Genomic DNA, 3,735 nt, shown 5'->3' with positions numbered 1-3,735 from the left:
CCCCTAGGCGGACACACGCTCCGGACAGAGCCCCTGTCGCTCGAGCCCTGGAAGCCCCAAGTACCTGGGTGGAATCAGTTCCAGGATTTCATTCATGCGGGAAAAGTTGAAAATGTGTCCGAGACAGCGCCCCCTAGGCGGACACACGCTCCGGACAGAGCCCCTGTCGCTCAAGCCCTGGAAGCCCCAAGTACCTGGGTGGAATCAGTTCCAGGATTTCATTCATGCGGGAAAAGTTGAAAATGTGTCCGAGACAGCGCCCCCTAGGCGGACACACGCTCCGGACAGAGCCCCTGTCGCTCGAGCCCTGGAAGCCCTAAGTACCTGGGTGGAATCAGTTCCAGGATTTCATTCATGCGGGAAAAGTTGAAAATGTGTCCGAGACAGCGCCCCCTAGGCGGACACACGCTCCGGACAGAGCCCCTGTCGCTCAAGCCCTGGAAGTCCTAAGTACCTGGGTGGAATCAGTTCCAGGATTTCATTCATGCGGGAAAAGTTGAAAATGTGTCCGAGACAGCGCCCCCTAGGCGGACACACGCTCCGGACAGAGCCCCTGTCGCTCAAGCCCTGGAAGCCCCAAGTACCTGGGTGGAATCAGTTCCAGGATTTCATCCATGCGGGAAAAGTTGAAAATGTGTCCGAGACAGCGCCCCCTAGGCGGACACACGCTCCGGACAGAGCCCCTGTCGCTCAAGCCCTGGAAGCCCCAAGTACCTGGGTGGAATCAGTTCCAGGATTTCATCCATGCGGGAAAAGTTGAAAATGTGTCCGAGACAGCGCCCCCTAGGCGGACACACGCTCCGGACAGAGCCCCTGTCGCTCAAGCCCTGGAAGCCCTAAGTACCTGGGTGGAATCAGTTCCAGGATTTCATTCATGCGGGAAAAGGTGAAAATATGTCCGTGACAGCGCCCCTTAGGCGGACACAGGTGTCTGCATGAGCCCCTGTCGCTCAGAAGCTGGAAGAGCAGTTTGAAAAAGGACCGGGGTAAAGAGGGGGAAAGCACCATATATGTGTCCGGGAAGGCGCCCCTCGGGCGGACACAGGTGTCTGCATGAGCCCCTGTCGCTCAGATGCTGGAAGAGCAGTTTGAAAAAGGACCGGGGTAAAGAGGGGGAAAGCACCATATATGTGTCCGGGAAGGCGCCCCTCGGGCGGACACAGGTGTCTGCATGAGCCCCTGTCGCTCAGATGCTGGAAGAGCAGTTTGAAAAAAGGACCAGAGGAAAGAGGGGAAAAACACCATATTTGTGTCCGAAAATAGCTCACTTTGACTCGGACGCGTTCCCTGTGATTTCAGCCTGTCAGACATGGTGCACATAGTAACGAGATGGAGGTGTTTTGGTCGACCAGGTAAAAAACGAAAAATCGAGAGAAGGTAAAAAGTAGGTGAAAAATTAAGCCTCTCTCGTTAAGGTACTTAGAAAAAATCCCAAAAAAAAAATGAACTCCCATTGAAATGAATGGGGAAAATTTTTTTTCTCGTTTTTTTTCTAAGTACAACAACGAGAGAAGGTAAAAAATGGTTTTTTTTAGCCTCTCTCGTTAAGGTACTTAGAAAAAAACCCAGATTTTTTTTTTTCTCGTTTTTTTTCTAAGTACAACAACGAGAGAAGGTAAAAACAGGTGCTTTTTAGCCTCTCTCGTTAAGGTACTTGGAAAAAATCCAAGACATGTTTGGTCTTCCCCACTGACAGTGCGCCTTTGCTGGGTAAGTTGTGGACATGGCAGGCACCCCCGGGACACCGGTGGAACGCGGCCGGACTCGTGGTACTCCAACCCGGGCATAATTTTGGATATTTCCCGGTCCTTTTTTTCCCCACTTTCCCAACTTTTCTTCCCAATCACAGTGCGCCTTTGCTGGGTAAGTTGTGGACATGGCAGGCACCCCCGGGACACCGGTGGAACGCGGCCGGACTCGTGGTACTCCAACCCGGGCATAATTTTGGATATTTCCCGGTCCTTTTTTTCCCCACTTTCCCAACTTTTCTTCCCAATCACAGTGCGCCTTTGCTGGGTAAGTTGTGGACATGGCAGGCACCCCCGGGACACCGGTGGAACGCGGCCGGACTCGTGGTACTCCAACCCGGGCATAATTTTGGATATTTCCCGGTCCTTTTTTTCCCCACTTTCCCAACTTTTCTTCCCAATCACAGTGCGCCTTTGCTGGGTAAGTTGTGGACATGGCAGGCACCCCCGGGACACCGGTGGAACGCGGCCGGACTCGTGGTACTCCAACCCGGGCATAATTTTGGATATTTCCCGGTCCTTTTTTTCCCCACTTTCCCAACTTTTCTTCCCAATCACAGTGCGCCTTTGCTGGGTAAGTTGTGGACATGCCAGGCACCCCCGGGACACCGGTGGAACGCGGCGGGACTTGTGGGACTCGAACCTGGGTGTGCTTTTGGATCAAATTCGGGACTTTTGCCCACTTTCCCAACTTTTCTTCCCAATCACAGTGCACCTTTGCTGGGTAAGTTGTGGACATTGTAGGCACCCCGGCACTCTGATGGAACGCGGCGGGACTTGCGGGACTCGAACCTGGGTGTGATTTTGGACCAAATTCGGGACATTTGCCCACTTTCCCAACTTTTCTTCCCAATCACAGTGCGCCTTTGCTGGGTAAGTTGTGGACATTGTAGGCACCCCGAGACACTGGTGGAACGTGGCGGGACTTGTGGGACTCGAACCTGGGTGTGATTTTGGACCAAATTCGGGACTTTTGCCCACTTTCCCAACTTTTCTTCCCAATCACAGTGCGCCTTTGCTGGGTAAGTTGTGGACATTGTAGGCACCCCGGAACCCTGGTGGAACGCGGCGGGACTTGTGGGACTCGAACCTGGGTGTGATTTTGGACCAAATTCGGGACTTTTGCCCACTTTCCCAACTTTTCTTCCCAATCACAGTGCGCCTTTGCTGGGTGCGTTGTGGACATTGTAGGCACCCCGGAACCCTGGTGGAACGCGGCGGGACTTGTGGGACTCGAACCTGGGTGTGATTTTGGACCAAATTCGGGACTTTTGCCCACTTTCCCAACTTTTCTTCCCAATCACAGTGCGCCTTTGCTGGGTGCGTTGTGGACATTGTAGGCACCCCGGAACCCTGGTGGAACGCGGCGGGACTTGTGGGACTCGAACCTGGGTGTGATTTTGGACCAAATTCGGGACTTTTGCCCACTTTCCCAACTTTTCTTCCCAATCACAGTGCGCCTTTGCTGGGTGCGTTGTGGACATTGTAGGCACCCCGGAACCCTGGTGGAACGCGGCGGGACTTGTGGGACTCGAACCTGGGTGTGATTTTGGACCAAATTCGGGACTTTTGCCCACTTTCCCAACTTTTCTTCCCAATCACAGTGCACCTTTGCTGGGTGCGTCGTGGACATTGTAGGCACCCCGAGACACTGGTGGAACGCGGCGGGACTTGTGGGACTCGAACCTGGGTGTGATTTTGGACCAAATTCGGGACTTTTGCCCACTTTCCCAACTTTTCTTCCCAATCACAGTGCGCCTTTGCTGGGTGCGTTGTGGACATTGTAGGTACCCCGGAACCCTGGTGGAACGCGGCGGGACTTGTGGGACTCGAACCTGGGTGTGATTTTGGACCAAATTCGGGACTTTTGCCCACTTTCCCAACTTTTCTTCCCAATCACAGTGCGCCTTTGCTGGGTGCGTTGTGGACATTGTAGGCACCCCGAGACCCTGGTGGAACGCGGCGGGACTTGTGGGACTCGAACCTG

Source organism: Nerophis lumbriciformis, unplaced genomic scaffold, assembly GCF_033978685.3.
Source record: "Nerophis lumbriciformis unplaced genomic scaffold, RoL_Nlum_v2.1 HiC_scaffold_141, whole genome shotgun sequence".
NCBI classification, from domain to species: Eukaryota; Metazoa; Chordata; class Actinopteri; order Syngnathiformes; family Syngnathidae; genus Nerophis; species Nerophis lumbriciformis.
Note: the sequence above shows the minus strand (reverse complement) of the source record.